This window comes from Pseudorasbora parva, chromosome 6 (assembly GCF_024679245.1).
Source record: "Pseudorasbora parva isolate DD20220531a chromosome 6, ASM2467924v1, whole genome shotgun sequence".
Classification (NCBI taxonomy): domain Eukaryota; kingdom Metazoa; phylum Chordata; class Actinopteri; order Cypriniformes; family Gobionidae; genus Pseudorasbora; species Pseudorasbora parva.
The window spans coordinates 23,171,095-23,189,238 of record NC_090177.1 but is presented as its reverse complement, the minus strand read 5'-3'; the positions used below and the strand labels follow the sequence as shown (position 1 = coordinate 23,189,238).

The following is an 18,144-nucleotide window of genomic DNA, read 5'->3' as shown; positions in this document are numbered from 1 at the left end:
TAGTGTGAGGAATGAGAGAGGCAGAGAGGAGAGGATGTATTAGCAAAGCCATACAATTTTCTCAGATGCATTAGCACGGGCCAGGGGAGGAGAGCCCAGGCTTTTGCACTGTGTTTGACATGTACCTTTCAGTAGTATCCCTTAAACGTGCTGGCCCGTTAACCAATGCTTTTAAATATTGAACCACCTTGTTTAGCAAGACGTATTGTGTATGAAATATTTTAACCCTATATTCCTAGCTAAATACATTGATTCTTTTTATCCTTTTTCCAGTTTTATCAATGTAAATACATTCGGATAATTATTTAGTTTTTGTTTATTGGTTTCGGATTTCTGAATTGTGAAAAAATATATATAGCCCCAGATGACACTGACACTATGACCATTATTAATAAACACAAAATTTTTGCTGTAAATTAATAAATATAGTGACTTGTTTATATTTTTCAGCCCATTGTAATTGATGCCTCCATTATTCTATAGTTTTGACAGCTTTGTCTGTATTTATTAATAATAATAATAATAATAAAGAATAATGTTGACACACTAATGTTAAAAAAATATTGGGGTGCTTAAGAGTAATTTTTGGAAAGAAACAAACTTTTATTCAAGGATGCATTTAATTGATCTAATGTGACTATGACTTTTAGGGCCAGATTTACTAAACAGGGCAATTTAGCGTGAGAACACAATCCCATAAAAGCACCGATGGGAGTGGAAAGTTCTGAGTGTGATCTACTGACAACATGCAAATTAAAGAACACAGACGCAGCCGGATAATTTCCATAATAACCAACACAATCTACCAAGAGCAGCACAAATGAGCTCAAACACCAGTAAATTGACGAGCGCAAACCTTAGTAAATTGCCCTGTATGATTCATTTAAATACTCTCCTGTCTCTTCCTATACATTTTTTTTCTGAAAAGGGAAACTCCTACAAATATATATGCAATAAGGTCAGCCGCAAAAATAACTGTCCGCGCCTTTTCAACGCTAATTTATCACTGCTTGTCTTTAATAAATCCTGATAAATAAATCAGTTTTTAACACAATGAGGGTTTGTTGGCGCAAGCTGATCTGGCTTTTAAATATGTGCTGTTCTTTTTTACTTTTTATATATTTATCAAATAATACTAAAAAAGTATCACCAAATGAAAAACAAATGCATTGTTACATAAGTTTGATTGTATGGCAAAAAAACCCCACCCTTCATTTATTTCCATACATAATTTCGTGTGTTGTATTTTTCTTAAATACAACAGCAACTGAAATGGCTATAATTTATAGCTTACCATTTTCACAAATAATATTAATTAGTAAATATAATAATAATAATAATAATAATAATAATAATAATAATAATTATACATCTGAAAACAGATATTTTAAAATAGAATAACATTTCACAATATTTTTTAGTTTTTACAATTAATTTTGATCAAAGAAATGCAGTCATAGTGAGTATAAGAAACTTCTTTCAAAAACATTAAAACATTTTCCAAGCCCTAACTTTTGAACAGTATACTGGTTTCAGCAGAATTTACATTTAAGCTCTCCCACTGACCCCAAGCCAAAAGACATTATTATTAAGAGCTAAAAATACTGTCTTGTAGGATTTTTTTCCGTACCTTGGGCAGCACATATTAGAGAGAGTCAGCGTTGAACACCATTTGTTTATATTTCCAGCCAAACACCTCAAGGTAAAGATAATCAATATTCATCAGTTATGCTCGTGGCCGACCTCCTAACACTATTGAGTCAGGCTGTATACACAATCGACTGGTCCCATAGGCAGTAATGGAAGAAAACGATATATGTGCAGCTTCATGTCCAGGTCACATCAGTCATCACTGTAACATTATAGGCCAGAATCTATCTATCTATCTATCTATCTATCTATCTATCTATCTATCTGTCTATCTGTCTATCTGTCTATCTGTCTATCTGTCTATCTGTCTATCTGTCTATCTGTCTATCTGTCTGTCTGTCTGTCTGTCTGTCTGTCTGTCTGTCTAATCTTCTTTCCTTCTTTCTTTCTTTCTTTCATGCTTGACTCAGTCTTTCTGGTCTTTGATTAATCTTCGAATCAGGAGAGAGGCCACCATTAGACGCTGACATAGAAGCCTGGCATTGTTCATGACTCGGTCATAAAGCAGGTCGTATAGTCATTTATACGGGCACACTGGTGCTGGGTTTTTACTGCAGCACCCGCACAGCGCAGAGTTGGGTTTGATGTTTTAATGGGGAATATGTGAGGATCTGTAGGTGTGAATTATGTGCTTGAGAAGGGAGGGGGGTGGTCTGCTGTCTTTGTGCGCTCTAATCAGTCCTGACTCATCAGAGAGCGGCGCTAAGACTCTCCTCCTTTCCTCTGCCCTTCATTTGCCCTTGCGCCACGACCACTTCCTCTTCGCGGCACGACCGCTTGGAGCATATTGGTGTCTGTTAGACAGCGCCTTCTCCCAGATACTCTTCTTCGCCCTGGTTCGCTGTAGAGTGGTGCATGACGATGAGTTCGCACCTGTAGTTTTCCTTCTTATTACATGCTGCTATTGTGGCGGAGACAAGCAGGGGAGAGAGGAACGGCGTAAACAATAAACCACGGCAGCGCTATCTAATGGATCAATTTGTAATAAATCTGTTGCCTCGAGCTGTTGAGAGATTCAGCCCTTGCAAAGGTGACTGCATTTCTCCATCCTGAGCACGGCAGCTCGGATGAGGTTGACAGAAATATCAATGCATTTAATGAACCCACTGGTTCGGGAATGCAGGAAAATGTAGTGAAGGCCAGTAATTCACTTATCAAAACAAGATTTTCTCTCTTTTATCATTGAAGTGTTACCCTGGAGCTCTCGTGCGCTCGTTCCGTGCCAGCCCGTATGTTCTTTTCTTTTCTCTTTGCATCATTTGCATTGAGGGGCTTTGATTGGACTGGGCAGATGAGGCTCTCTTGAAATGGCAAATAAATACACGTCGCAGATGGAATGATTTTAAAGTCATCCGCCGTTTTGAGCGCCTGTTATGATTTCATAACGTCGCCGTTCTGTGTTTTCTGAGTGAGCTAGCAGTTCTATCTGTTTTTATTATACTGAAAAGCCGTAAAATTGATGGTGTCTACTCAAAATTTAGTGCTTGAGATAGTCGCTCTAATATTTCTTCATATAATGGAAGAGTGTAAATGGCGACAGTGGTTGTTTTGAGAGCGGTGAGGGGCTAATTCGACACCCACCATTTTATACTCCTGGGGTTTCACACGGCACAAATGTGTCACAGGGCACTGCCTTGTGAAAAACATTCACAGGAGAAATTAGACGAGAAGTGCTTTAAAGTCTAAGTCAACAGAAATATTGATTTTATTTAAATGGAAGTATTAGCCTCAGTAATAAGTGGAAACGAGTAAGGGGGTTAGTTCAGCCAGTACCCATAAATCTTTAGGGTGTGCAGGAGCTTGTAGTGACATTTTTGCCATTTAGAGTAGGCTATATCCATACTGTTAGATTTTTTTTTCCAACTATCATTTTTTTTTAAATTTTATGCATTCCTAATGGTGAATCTAATTTTTCATATTCTCCAGTTTTCATTGTCACGTGGTCCCTCAGAAATAATTCTAATATGATACTCAAGAAACATTTCTTATTATCAATGTTTAAAACAGTTATTGCATAATATTTTATGGAAACCGTGGTACTTATTTCTGGTTTACTTGTTGTATAGACAGTTAAAAAAAAATGTTTTGACATTTTTTGTAACAGTCTTTACGGTCACTTTTGATTAATTGAATGTGTCCGTGGTAAATAAATAATACATTTACCTATACATTTCTTTAAAAAAATTACCCCTATGCAAAATCATCCATACTCTGTTTTAAGTTTGTACGTCGGCATATGATGAAACTATTGCGTTGTCTGTGGATGATGATGATAGGGAATTGGTGCTGGATTTTTGTGTAGGAAAAGATCTCAAATTAATTTCCTGTGTGATCACTTGGGACTTGAAGAAATGTAAAATATCTGTGGATCGACAGGCCAACACACTCTTCATATCAGTTTTCCTTTTGTTAAGCTGTGGATTATTATTGCATGAACACCTTGATTGGCTTATGATTTCATCATTGTATTTTTCTGCATTTTTGGTTTTACACGAATGTTTCTTCTCCGTGCAAATGCATCAAGGTGAAGTAAAGCTATTAAACCACATATTATGTCTGCTTTGATTTCTAGGGCGTGTAATTTGAGCTTCTGCCAAATCGAACTGTTAAGTGAGTAATTTTCTGTTCAGACAGATGCACACTTTGCTCAGAGGTGTTACGTTCACACATTACGCTGACTGTGTGCGTTTTTAGCTTTATTTTTCAAAACAAACTCTTAAGGGCCCTCTTATCATGTTAACGCACCTCCCTTTTGCTTATTGCAGTTATTACAGTATTCCTCTTTACTTGGAGAGCAGCCCTCCTCCTCCATTCATCCTCCAATTTGAAGAACGACGTGCGTGTTCCCATGCGCTTTTTTTAAACAGTCCCGTCACATGTTGTCATCAAGGGGAACGCCACGGTACAAACGGCTGCGGGTGAGCGCAGATGAGCGATGGCTCGTGCTCTCACTTGCACTTTCTTGTAATTATTGGAATTTATGTTTTTTTGCCGAGACACTCCACATCTGTACGATCTGCAATAGAGGAGGAGGGAAAGCTGAAGCTGCTAGACTGATAATAAAAGGCAATCAACCTTCCACTTTCTTTCTCACGCAAAACGAAGCAGCAAAAATCCTAATTAACCGTTCGGCCGAAAACACCCGGCATGTTTTCAGCTACTTTTTCCTCCTTCTCTAATGAAGACACCTAAGCACAGACTGCTACTGGAACTTCTCTACCATAGACCTCCTAATTGTTTCCCATATCTGATCACTACTATGTTTATGCGTATATAAATAAGTGATGATCCCTCGATGCTGATTGTTCAGGACAGCATTCTGTCCATGCGTGATATTGAAACCGCTATATAACGAAACTTTTTCACCTGGCTACTCTGTGTAAATAACTCACAATAATGTTCTGTTGTTGTTTTCAATGCCAGGAACCATATATTCTAGTGTAAAGGTAGTGTAAATTCTTCAACTTGTTTAGGCAGAAGATTTTATTTGATCGAGAGACTGAACATGTTAAATAAAACTGAGGGTTGCGTGCACTTTATATTTTTACACACTTTGATTTACATTTCAAAACCATTTTTCATAATCATTAATATGCGGTAGCTTTGGATAATGTGAAGTTATATTTCATAACACATTTTTATTTTTCATCATTTCCTTGTTAGAGAGCCCTGTTCTAACACTCTGTTCACAGTGCAGCTGAATGTTACTGCAAATCTTGCATGTGTAATGCGTTCAAAACACCTAGCATAAGTAAATGGAGGGAATCGTTGCAATCCTGACGAAGTGTGAAATTACTGGGAAGAAATGAAAGATGCGTTGTAATGTATGCCGCAATAACCGCATGATTTCCGACCCGATCGCATGGTTAAAAATTTGATTCATATACAATTTATATCTAAATATAATAGGAGGCCAAATGGAAATTGAACATCAGATTCAATTCACTTTGAAATTGTTCACAAAAACAGACCGGTGTCACATGAGCACACAAAATTTAGGCCACATGCAGCTGCAAAGTGAACATAACCACTGATTAGTAATTGACAGATGTGGATTTTTTTTTTTTTATGGCCGATGCCGATATAAAGCTGATATCCTTGGCATCACGCGAATTAATGGCAAATAACATACATGTTTGGAAATTTTAATATGGAAATAAATACTTGGAAAAAATTATCCTGTGAAATAAATAGTATTTTCAGCACACATAAATCTGAGAGATTTCTTTTTCCGTGTCCTGTCTATGGCCTGTGTTAATGTCCCATTTACAGGATTTGTGATATTTCCACAACTACATTTTGGGAAATGATTGTAATGCAGTGCAAGTCTGGAATCGAGATCTACCAAAATAAACCAAAATAAAAACACTCTAATAATCACATCAAAATAAAAAAGACATACAGTCAGGGGGATAAAGCATCATACTCCATTTAAGCAGTAAGATTCGGGAGGTTGTGCTATGTGATGAATAGTCAACAAATGTGTTGTTGTTTAATATTACCTAATATTTTTATGTCAACAAGTTCCACATAACTAGGTTATGTTGAATTTAATTAACCTTGTTTATTTCAGTAAATGTAATTTTTTTTTACGTAAGGTCAACTCGATGCCATTTAGTTGAATCAGTTTAACATTATAAATTGTGTCTAAATCTGTTAAGTTCAATTATTCTAAAAAAGGATATCAAACAAAAAGTAATCCAGTTTAATTACAAATTTACAAATGTTATGTAACAAGAAAACCTTTTACAAAGTCTTATTGGCTAGCCTCAAGATGGTTTTGTTACATCTGTGGCATGCCCAAAGTAGAGTTATTTATTTATTATGAAATCAACTTTAATTGTTATTAGCAGGTCCTCACCCCAAGCACATGCTCTACACTTCACCACAATGGTAACCTCCAAAAACACTAACATAACAAACTTTTAAATACCAACATAACATCTTTATTTAAACATTTACTCTCTGAATTCAGCCTCTTCGCAAAGCATGATGGGAAGTGAATGTGCTGTTTGTTTGGGTTACTTGATTGAAACGTTATTTGAAAATAAAAACATTATGTCAAAGAATATAGGTTTTAATACATGAATCAACATGAATCAATTATATTTGAACCTGAAACCTGATATAATGGCATTAAATCAAAATGAGTTTGCTTAAATAAAATGAACGGCATCATGCAATAATTTTTTTGAGTGGCACCGGTCGAACGACCACTATTCAGAGCAGGCCGGTTTTTGATCAAACACGATCGGCAACCGGACAGTTCCAGTTTATGGCCGGTCGACTTGTTCATCTCAAGTGTGCAAACTAGTAAACAACACCGCCGCATTTGTTGACTTTATTCATCACATAGCAAAACCTTCCGAACCCTACTACTTAAATGGAGTGTATATGATGCTTTCTCCCCCTGACTGTGTGTCTTTGAAGATGTGCTTGAGAAGGTTACAGTGATTGCGAAAGAGAACCGCTCTGCCTCCTGAAGGTGTCTCGGGGGTCCGTCGCAGTAAATCAGTGAGCTGAAGCTGGCCTCCCTGATGGTTATCAGTGCTTATGTAAAGTGCTCTGTTCCCCCGCTGTTCTAGAGAGGGAGGCAGGCGCGATTGATCTCGCCATTGATTTCCCACATTGCTGCCTATTTCTGATGACACTGGAATAGTCTCTCCTTTTTGTCATCGCAAGTGTTCTTAGAATCCAACCTTGTCTGTTAGCGAAGGCGGAATCGTCTCGTAATTGAAGCGGCACCGTAACCTTTTTTTCCCCCCTCTCAGTGGTGAGATTAATTATTGTCTAGTCACAGGCAATCATTTCTCACTTCTAAAGCAAATTACACAGGGGTCGTACGTTTGCGCTTTGCCACTGAGTGGCATTTATTTCCGATGGGCTGTTGTTCCCGGGTTTTGGAGAAGGACTTTAGACCGTATGTTTCCAGGCTGCTGCTTCTCTTGGTATTTACCTGTAATCCTGTTTTTATCTGCCCGTGGAGGAGGAGATGAGCCCAGCACCTCCCCACTACCAGCATTGCTCTTTGTTTTGTGAACGCTTCCAGTAGCTCTAGGGGACAGACTGGAGAGCAGAAGAGGGGCTCTGCCACTTACTTTCCCATGAGAGCATTCGCTACTGCCAACCAGGCGACTGCTGCCGAGTCGCCCACTGTCACCTGACCTGGGTGTAACCCACAGAGAGACCACATGCTCCTCTGAGCAGAATGCTAATTAGCAGGGAATTAAATTTCTCTCAGTCTCATTCATCTACACTGAGCAGCAGGAGGCCTGTGTATTCTCCAGCACAATCAGTTTATTGGTAAAAAAAAAAAGAAGAGAAATCCTCCCGGTAATGCTTACAGTACTGTTAATTCACTGGTGAGCTTAATGCCTGTTTTGGTTTGAAATCTTCATATACGTTTAATATAAATATAAACCCTAAACGTTTGAATGGTAGTGCATCACAGTGTCCATAAAAATATTAAGCATGAGAACATTATTAAAAATATATGTTTGTTTTTGAGCAGCAAATCACAATGGTTTGTGAAGGATCATGTGACACTGAAGACTGGAGTAATTTAGCTTCGCCGTTACAGGAATAAACTACATTTTAAAATATATATATATATATATAAAAATAGAAAAGTTTTTTAAATATATAAATTGCCTTTCCAATAAAATATCAAATTATCTCTGAGACTTCTTAACTGTGACACCCTGTAATGAATATCTTTTTCTTTTTTTAATCACGATTTCAGAATAGTTTGAAGTTTTATTAGATATTGTCAGATGCCCATCCATTGTGTTTGTCCATGCTCTCATCTCTCACCTCTGTGTCAACTGTCAGTACACAAAGCGGGCTTTCTGTCAGCAATTATCATGTACGAGCTCATTGCAAACATGAATTAATAAAAGGGAGGTGAGGCGCCGTTGCCTCGTTTGCCTCACGTAGAGACAGGCTTGTCTCAGGCAACCGGAGCAGCACGTCGTAATAAAAGCCAAATAATGCTCCTGACAGCAGCAGTTTAAATTTCACTCCTCACCCAGGCAGCTTTTTTTTCACATTGCAGCCATCAGTCACTCCACAGTGTGCCCTAGAGTAAAAGAGAGAGAGAGATAGTTGTGGAACAGCATTATTCCTTCAGTGCCTCACCGAGGCTCAGTGTCGCAGTCTGCTCTGCTAATCAACGCCATGCGCTGCGAATTACAGAGTAAACAATACACAATGCTTCCTCTCACTCGTGCATACAGTCTCTCTCTTTCTCTCCTCCTCCTCCCAAGAGCATTTTGTCTTGCTTCTGCAGCCGTGAAAAACAACAACAAAAAACAGGGGGAAATAAATGGCAGATTTCTTTCATTGTCCCTTCTAACCTACCTTCTTGAGCTTGTGCCAGAGGAGAGCTTGTCTGCCTTGTAAATGGCAGCATGGTGATAAGAATGATGAAAGGGGGCAGTCAGTGTGACCTTTCCTCTGATAGAAGGATGGTCAGAAGCGGGAAATGGAGAGCTGGAGAGAGGGAAAGAATATGGATATGTTTAGGAAAACATACTGCCATACTCCTCTTAATACTGAATGTGGAATATAGTACGTATATTGTGCAGAGTATGCAAATTTTCTCTGTGCATACAGCATGGTGTGTGTGTATCTAGGTATTTCCTGAGAAAAGCCCCCAAATGAAGGCAATTCAAAGACTTATATTGCTACAGAATAGTAAATCATTTTGTAATAGATGTTTTTAATGATTGCATACATTTTTATTTTCTAACTATTTTATTGATTTTTATGGTAGATTTAGGGTCCGTTTGCTACTAATCGCACTAAATCACTCTGCTTAGTTGCCAACCCTAAAAATAGCCATTTTTAATTCCAATATGAGGGACGCCACTTGATAAATTAAACATGCAGAGTGATCAAGTCAAGTGACAACAATGTAGCTGCTGTTTGACATCCTTCTCATATAACAAGGACTACAGTTTTACTTACTAATAGTAGACTGTTTTTACCTATTCAGTAAGTGAGATGCTGTTGGGTTACAAATATTATGTCACTGAAAAGGGGAAAAATGTTGTTGCGTTTGTGGTCCCTTTAATTTTATCGGACTCTTGAAATGAGAAACAATAACAGGGTAAACAGTTGGCCTGTGAGATTATAATCTCAGGCTGCAGAGAAATGAGAGCGGCGGAGGGGGCGAGCCATGAGAGCAGAGTGTTTTATATTCTCTCCCAGGCTGTGATGGTGATGCTCACAGTGCTGGCTGTTTTGTGTTGGTGTGAGGCGAGCTCTGCAGCACCACCTGATTTGACTTGGTAATGCGGCATTGATGAGTCTGGGGGGAAATCGGCCAGAGGAGCACAAATGCGCTGCAAACTGCAATGTTAAATATGCTGTCAGTTCCCTCTCAGCTGCTGATAAAAAGGGAGAATGGAGTGAGAGGAAAAAGAGGAGAGGGCAAGGAGAGCGATATAGCTGTCAAGTGCACATGCCCGTCGCCGCCGCCTCTTCTGACGGACGTGAATACACCGGCTAAAAGGTGTTGATTGGCACCGATGTCAACGCTAAACTTGTAATGTGTTTCTGCAATGCTAGATCTCTCCTTGAGAAATGATTGGGCCACATCGGAGAAAGGAAACACTTTCACTGTTTAAAACATCATGGTGAGAGATTATTGAATATGTTCTGGAGGGATGAAAGCTGAGAGTGGAAATAAGGCCAAGCTATTAATTCCTCTGATGGTTTTTAAGAGCACAGTTTTATTGGTGCTGTGGCCTTTCTTTGCACTCAATCTCACAAGCACAGTAGTTTCCTGAGGACGCTGGACGGTGAAGATATTGGCCTTGACTAAAGGTAATTAACTTAAAGATTAGGTATAGTCAATTCCCAACACTTAGTTTATGGGTCAATGACAGAGTGTCCATGATAAAAAAATAAAAAATCCTTTAAAAATCTTTCAAACACACGTGTCAAGGCTTTGGAAAGGTACTCTTTGGATTCATGTTGGTTTCATATGGTTTTGAAAAACATTTATACTATTTTTCAAGAAACTTTTATATTTGATTCACTATAGGTTTTTAACACTAAAGGTCAAAAGCTTGTTAAAGGAACACTCCACCGTTTTTAGAAATAGGGCTTATTCAACTTCTTTCCTACATTTAGATATGTGGGCAAAGGCATTTGTCTCAGTGCATGCGTATTCACAACGAGTACAAAAAGCGATGCAGATTAAGACCAAGCGATTTCCTAGTTTCGGTTCCTAGGTTTAGTCTTAATCTGCATCGCTATTTGTACTCGTTGTGAATACGCAGGCCACAAGTAGTAAATAGGTGGGTGTTTTTTATTTTTTTATTTGATCACTTTTACTTGGGACATGCTAGCTGGCAACATAGGATTCCATTCATTATGCTAAGCTAAGCTAGCAGCGACCCTGCCAAACTAAAACAATGCATGCACTGAGACAAAAATGCATTTGCCGACATATCTAAATGTAGGAAAGAAGTTGAACGGTGGAGTGTTCTTTTAATGTTTTTGAAAGAAGTCACTAATTTTCTAATAACAGTACAATTTCTAATTAATATAATTAGTTATAATTAATATATTTTAAATATTCTAATTTATTTCTGTGACGGCAAAGCTGGATTTTCAGCACTTAAGTGTTTAGTATCACATGATCCTTAAGAAATAACGGAAGAAACAAGAAAAGAAATATGGAGCTAAATGAGTATCAATAAAAATAAATACACACTACATTCATAAATGCACACACATGATTCATAAATGCACACACAGGATACACAAATGCACAAAAAAATTCATAAATACACTCAAAATTCCGAAATGCAAAGAAAGTGTACAAATGCGCTCAAGATTCAGAAATCCACAGGGCAAGATTCAGAAATGTATTTCTGATGCACACACAAATATATCTTGTTTTACAAACTGCTTGCGGTCTGTGAACTTCACTGCATTTGCGTTATTAACTGTGTTTTGCGCGTTTATGTGATTGGCTTATAAGTTAACAATCCCCCACGTGGGGTGCGTTCTTGTGATTGGCTAAAACAAGGGTGATATCTGATTGGTTGCTGATCATTCCCTGTTTAAAAAGGGCATTTGTGTGTTGAGCCAAGTCAGGGGAGTCTCAAAATTCACACACAAATGCAGTGAAGTTCACAGACCGCAAGCAGTTTGTAAATCAAGATATATTTGTGTGTGCATCAGAAATACATTTCTGAATCTTGCCCTGTGGATTTCTGAATCTTGAGCGCATTTGTAAATTTTCTTTGCATTTCTGAATTGAATTGTGAGTATTTATGAATTTTGTGTGCATTTATGAATTTTGTATGCATGTGAATCTTTTGTGCATTTGTGTATCCTGTTTGTGCATTTATGAATCATGTTTGTGCATTTATGAATCCTGGGTGTGCATTTGTGAATTTAGTATGTGTATTTATCTTAATTGAGACTTAATTATTTAGCTCTATAAAGAAATTTGAAGAAAACCGATTTGAAGGGGGGCACACAAATTTTGGGCATCAGTTTTATCTTCGGATGTCTTTGGAGTAAGAAACGGTTGGCCTTTTTGAATGGATTTCAACAGATGAGATGCTAGTACATTTACATTTAGCAGATGCTTTTATCCAAAGCGACTTACAAATGAGTAGAGCAATAGACGCAATCATACAAACAAAGGGCAACAACATGCAAGTGCTGTAACAAGCCTGTTTGTCTAGCACAGAACACATTTTTTTCTTATTTTTAATAAAAGAAAAACAAATAGAATAGTTTAGTGCTGGTATATATTGGTCAGGTGCTGCTGGAAAAGATGTCTTTAATAATGCTTATTGCATGCGATTAATTTAAAGTTCTTAACGCGTTAAAATATTTTGACGCAAATAAATGACAGAAGTATGTTAAGCTGCGTCATTAACGTAGTTTTCGTCACGCAGTTAGATGATCTTAGGATTTTATAACAGTCACACTGAGCATCTACAAGCACCCGTAAAAACAGTGCTAATGTAAAGAAGGCCTGGCTGATTACACCACAAATATAAAAGAAAATAGAGACTCACGTTGCATTTTTAGTGAATTGTGAATTGACTTGAAGACGTTGTACAGTAAGACTGTCTGATGTACAAACAATAAACCGTGTGTGTGGGCGCTCTAAAAGCTCACTAAAGACATGGTGCATTGATGCAAAGACACATTTCGGTACATTCGCGTTGCTTCCACACATGCACACAGCCACAGGAAGAATAATCTTTGATTTTTTCATGTGTTAATGTAGCCTGACAAGCCAGACCCACATCAAGATGTTTGGTCTGGAAACTCACCATAGACAGGGCTCAATCCGAGGGGCGGGATAAACGGTTGTCTTTCAAACTCCCTCTGCACGCGATGGGATAGTGCTACAACCAACCAGAGCAACGTGAAGCCGAGCTCGTTGATAGATTAAACATTGGCTATATCCGGTCGGCAAAACTCTGAACACATCTTCCCTTTTTAAGAATGACTTCAGTACCTTTCTTTGTTCTTTTCTCAGAGAAAAGCTTAACTCCAAGTCTTCCAGAGTCGCGGTCAAAGCTGATTCGAAAGTCCGCCGTTTGCCTGCTTCTGTGTTTACTAGTCGCACGCAAACGCAACTCGGCCGTCATTATGTTAAGCCCCGCCCACAGACTCTATACACAATGTGATTGACCTGACCAGATTTTGGGTGCATCTTTTTTTGGCGCTAGGGTGGGTCTAGATTTCTAGACTAGTGTTCATGCACTCAAAGCGAATTATTTAGGAGTTTTTTTTTTTTTTGCCGTCTCAGTGTGGTCCTGTTCTGTATTGCAGCTTGGCTCGTCTAAAATAAAAACGATCTCACTGTTGTTGCTCTGTACACACTATAAAATGTGAATTCTGTCATTTATATAATAGAATTATATGGATTTCTTATATTTGCTAATTTGGTGTCTTTTTGGAGTCTCCAGTGATATTTGAGGCTAGCAGAAAATGCAGTTTTGTGAGAATCACCCTTCAATCTGATTGTTTACTGATTGTTTAATATAGCAACAAATTATGACATAATGAATGTGTTTTAATGCGATAAATGACATGCTTAATTTCACAACAATCGCAATACTTTTTTTTTTAACTCTATTGACAGTCTTTGGACGTTTTTTTGAAAATGGTTACATACTCAGCTGCTCGAATTGAGATAGTTTGTTCTGATCAGGTGGGAAAGGTCCAGGAAAGGTCCGTGGTTGATTTGTAGACATACATACATACATACATACAATACATACATACATACATACATACATACATACATACATACATACACACACGCATATATTTTATATATATATATATATATATATATATATATATATATATATATATATATATATATATATATATATATATATATATATATGTATGTGTGTATTTATGTATATATGTGTGTGTGTGTGTGTGTGTGTGTGTGTGTGTGTGTATATATGTATGTGTACTATGATGTCATGGATGTACCACCTAACCTCTCGCTTGATGCTTTCCATGTTAATTCCAGATTCTGCACTATCGCTGTGGATGTGGAAGCAGTTAATATTAATGCACTCTGAACCACAGAAAGCCAGCATAGCTTTATCCCTGTGACTAGGTAGAAGAGGAGCAATAAAGCCTTGTCTGGATAAGGATCAATACAGGATATGACAGTCCTAATGTGATGTCTGAGCCGGAGAGAAGGATAAAGATAGAAGATTTAGATGGACGCAAACACAGTAGCAGCAGTACCATGACGTTACCACCCAACAGCTGCAGTGCTGTTTATTTAGTTGTTTGATAATGATGCTTGACCTTTCAATTCAATCTGCCTCCGAGCATTCGCACACCCCTCTGTAGCGAATTTGTAGTCGTGCCTGTGGTCTAAGGCCAAAAAAAAGCTGCTTGTTTGTGTGTATGTGTGCCGTCAACGTTCCTAGTGTTGATTAGCGCCTCGCTTCTCTCAGGCCGGTCCCTTCATGCTTTTCCAATCCCAGGAGTGGATTGTTTCAAATTAGTATGCATTAGGTGGTTAGTGCGGAGCGTTTCATTATGCAAGATTGCACTAAACTGTCTATGTTATGATTAGCCAGTTTCCCCTAAATCAAAGTCAGGCACATGCTACTGCCTTAATCTCTTCATTTTCTCACAGGGAACCGGCGCTGTGGAGAGAATGAACGAGCGAGGGAGGGCGGGGCCGAACGAGAGGATGGAGGAAATCAGGGAAAAAAATGGTGTCTGAAGGAGAGATAGTAAATCATCTGGCATTAGATGAGCTTGGGTAGTCTGTGCGGTTAGTGTTTCACACTGAGAGATCTGGGGTGTCCCGGTGTTTAATAAAAAAAAGGGAAGTCTAAGAAATATGTGATGTTTTGTTCCATTAAGTGAGGCAAATGCTGCACCTGTGTGTCCCTGCGTTTGCACCGAACCGCTTTCATCCGTGAGACGGATTATTTTTTATCTCGTTGGCCGGTGCTGCAATGCAGCCTCACCTAGAGGAGCCTATTATATCAAACCATAAATCATTTACGCCACACGTGCCGTCTGCATTTTTAATGAGAGATTATTGCGTTTCATAAACAGAGCTTTAAAAAATTCAAATTGTATTGATCCGCGCTGAGAAGCACCAAGCTTGATTGTATCTTAGCCATTTCGTCAGTCCCACTCCCCGCTGCTTCTCTCTGGGGTTGATTGACACTCCTTTTTTTCTCTCTCACTCTCTAGCTTCTTCTCATTTAATCAATTAATTCGGTCTATCACGGCTTCATTTTGCGTTCAGTAGCTGTGTTGGCAGGCTCCATCATCAGCCACCCACGTGTAATGAGAGGACATTTTAACAATTAGCGCAGGTGAGAGACAGGGGCTCTGTTTAAAATGGTGGCTGCGGCGACGTGCCTCTTGTGCGGAGGTGTTGTGTTTCTGCGAGGTGTTTGGACAGCCACCGGGGTTAATGTGCTGGAAAAGAGTGATTTAGGTCAATGTTGGTGTCTACATCTGTCACTGAGAGAGAGAGAATGAGCAGGGAGGAAGGGGAGAAGAAAAGCTAGTGTGAAAGAATATGATAAGCTGACGCTCACGGCAAGCTGCAACAGTAACAAATAAGCAGTTTCACCTCTTTATAAGGGAGCAGACTGTTAAAACCTGAACAAATACAGAATGTACATCTCTCTCCTGTCTCGTCTCAGGAGTACGCTGCAGTTTCTGTGTAAATATCACACTCGCTGATGAGGAAAAAGTACTTGGCTCTGCACAAGGGGATTAGAGCAGCTATTTTATCATTTATTAATGCATGTCTGTGTCTGCCACTGACTCGTGCTGTTTAACTTTCAAATAGCATCGCACTGATTCAGGAACCGTGGTATGATGTGATGTTATTGTGAGTAATTGGTCTACATGTTAAGTAGACATGCCTTCTGTGTCAAATGATTTTTTTTTTTTTGTGTGCCAATTTGTGTGCACCTATCACCATTAATCAAATTTAATGGGATATTCCACCTTTCATTTTATCCAAACCTGTATGAATTTCTTTCTTCTGTTGAACATAAAAGAAAATATTTTGATATCACTAAAACAAAACATTCCTCAAAAATATATAAAGAGTATTCAATACAAGTTGGGCTCAACTGACAGCATTTATGATATTAATGACATTTATGACCAATATATGACATATTTTGACTTGACTCTCTTAAAAAAGAGAAAACACTTACACTGAAGCAGTTACAATGGAAGTCAATTATACATGTTAAAATACACTGTTTCAATATTATAGCCACAGTACGTTAACAGGATGTGTGGTAATGTGATTTTAGTGCATGGAAAAAATAGCTTTATAGGGTTGGGCGATGTCCTCTAAATTGGCAGTTGACGATGTTTACAGTGAAACTGGGGTGGGGGTGTATTTTACTATATCTCTTTACATAAATACTATTTTCTACTTAAACTATAATTTTATTATTTTACTAACCCACCTAATGACTTATACGTGCGTTCAGTTGCACATGAGGGGGAAAAAAGCTTTCTTCCACTTTAGAAGAGCTGTGTACTTTTAAGCACTTATTATCTATCTCTTTACATATTTTTTTTTCTACATGTAAAAAAGACAAGAGGCTAACAATGTAAAGATCAATATTTGTGTAGCCTGTCTGACACGATATTTTGCTAGACTAACACGTCATAGATTACAGTATTTCAAATGGCATATTCATTAGTTATTCCCAATTTAATATTACGTTTTTAAGTTAAAAGTATAGTTCACCCAAAAATGAAAATTAGCCTATGATTAACTCACACTCAAGTCATCCTAGGTGTATATGACATTCTTCTTTAAGACGAATAAAAGTTGAGTTATGTTAAAAAAAATCCTGGCTCTTCCAAGCTTTATAATGTCAGTAACTGTTGCTCTGTTTTTGAAGTCCATAAAAATGCATCTGTCCGTCAAATAATGTGCTCCCTACGGCACTGGGAGTTTAATAAATGCCTTCTGAATCAAATCGTTTGTTTAAGATAAAAATACATATTTAAAACTTTTAAAAAACTTTTAAAGTAAAGTTCCAGCCGATCGCCTTCCGTGGAAAAGTGTTGAAAGTGCCTTCTCGGAGTTGAAGATGCGCACGCGACGTCTGAGGAGCGTACCTGGTAGCATAAGCCTTTGAACTGCAGAGGCATTTTCCATAACGCTTTTTCCATAAACTGAATACGGTAGGTGATCGGCCGAAACTTTACTTAATAAAGTTTTAAATATGGATTCTTTTTGTACATAAATGCATCAATTCACTTCCAATGGGATTTATTAACTTCCCAGAGCCGTGTGAAGCACATTATTTGACGGACAGATGTATTTTTATGGACTTCAAAAAACCCTGCCATAATAAAGCTTGGATTAGCCAGGACTTTTTTTTTTTATGTAACTCAACTTTTATTTGTCTGAAAGAAGAAAGTTGGTGAATGGCTAATGGGCTAATTTTCCTTTTTGGGTGAACTAACCCTTTAACTATAGAAGTGATTAGTGTGTGTAGCACTCGCAAGACTTACAATTCACTTGTTTGCATGATTGTAGGTGCCTCACTGTAAACTTTTTATATAAATGAAAACTTAAATTGAGACCAGAATACGTTTTTGGTATTTAAATGTAGGAGAATGCAATGAAAGCTATTTTTATGAATAGCGTTAGGCCAGTCATTTAACATGACCCCTCATTTGAAACAATTTTCTGTAGCGTGGCATTTAAACAATTACTTGGTAGTATAATAGATGCATTTTGGCTTGTTTTGCATGGAAAAAACGAAGCATGCAACAAACAAGCTTCCCACTCAACCAAATGATTGTGTATAATAATTATCCTGTGTGATCTCGAGTTCATAAGCTGCAATGCTAATAGAAGGCTTTTGCAGTTTGCTTTTGCTTATTTTTTTTCCACAATAGTGTCAGCAGCCTTAACTGCGACCTCTTCCACTCTGGTATTTCGCAGTCTGTCCCTTTAGAGCAGCC

General features: G+C 38.1%; 1 protein-coding gene across 3 annotated transcripts in view; it reads left to right on the top strand.

Annotated features, from left to right (window-relative positions):
* rerea (arginine-glutamic acid dipeptide (RE) repeats a) overlaps window positions 1-18,144 on the top strand; it is a 190,101-nt gene that overhangs the window by 14,394 nt on the left and 157,563 nt on the right. The window lies entirely within an intron of this gene.